General features: G+C 46.6%; 1 protein-coding gene across 1 annotated transcript in view; it reads right to left on the bottom strand.

Annotated features, from left to right (window-relative positions):
- LOC106874987 (lysosome membrane protein 2) overlaps window positions 1-879 on the bottom strand; it is a 54,432-nt gene that overhangs the window by 11,692 nt on the left and 41,861 nt on the right. The window lies entirely within an intron of this gene.

Consider the following 879-nt stretch of genomic DNA (forward strand, 5'->3'; position numbering starts at 1 on the left):
CTGGCTCTTGTGCGGGTGGCACATAAGATGTACAATCCTGAGCGTGACCATTGCCAGTACCGCCTGACTGGCCTTGTAGGGTTTTCGAGCGAGATCGTTGCCAGTGCCCCTGGACTGGCTCTTGTGCGGGTGGCACATAAAAGACACCATTTCGAGCGTGGCCGTTTTCGTGCGGGTGACACGTAAAAGCACCCACTACACTCTCTGAGTGGTTGGCGTTAGGAAGGGCATCCAGCTGTAGAAACTCTGCCAAATTAGATTGGAGCCTGGTGTAGCCATCCGGTTGCACCAGTCCTCAGTCAAATCGTCCAACCCATGCTAGCATGGAACGCGGACGTTAAACGATGATGATGATGATGATGATGTTGAGTGGTTGGTGTTAGAAAGCCATCTAGCTGTAAAAATCCTGCGAAAACAGTCACAGAAGTCTGGTGCAGGCTTCGGCCTAGCCAGCTCGTGAAACCATCCCACCCATGCTAGCATGGAAAGCAAACGTTAAACAATAATGATGTACACACACACACACATACATATGTATTGGCGGCGAGCTGGCAGAACCGTTAGCACACTGGGCGAAATGCTTAGCGGTATTTCTTCTGCCCGCTACGTTCTGAGTTCAAATTCCGCCGAGGTCGACTTTGCCTTTCATCCTTTCGGGGTCGATTAAATAAGTACCAGTTACACACTGGGGTCGATATAATCGATTTAATCCGTTTGTCTGTCCTTGTTTGTCCCCTCTCTGTGTAGCCCCTTGTGGGTAGTAAAGAAATAACACATACATATGTATATATAATTATTCCATGAAATTTATTTTATAGTTATATACAGTTATATACAATCATCAGGTTTATGTAGTGACAGTCATGTTCCACAATATAT

This window comes from Octopus bimaculoides, chromosome 5 (genome assembly GCF_001194135.2).
Source record: "Octopus bimaculoides isolate UCB-OBI-ISO-001 chromosome 5, ASM119413v2, whole genome shotgun sequence".
In the NCBI taxonomy this organism is placed as follows: domain Eukaryota; kingdom Metazoa; phylum Mollusca; class Cephalopoda; order Octopoda; family Octopodidae; genus Octopus; species Octopus bimaculoides.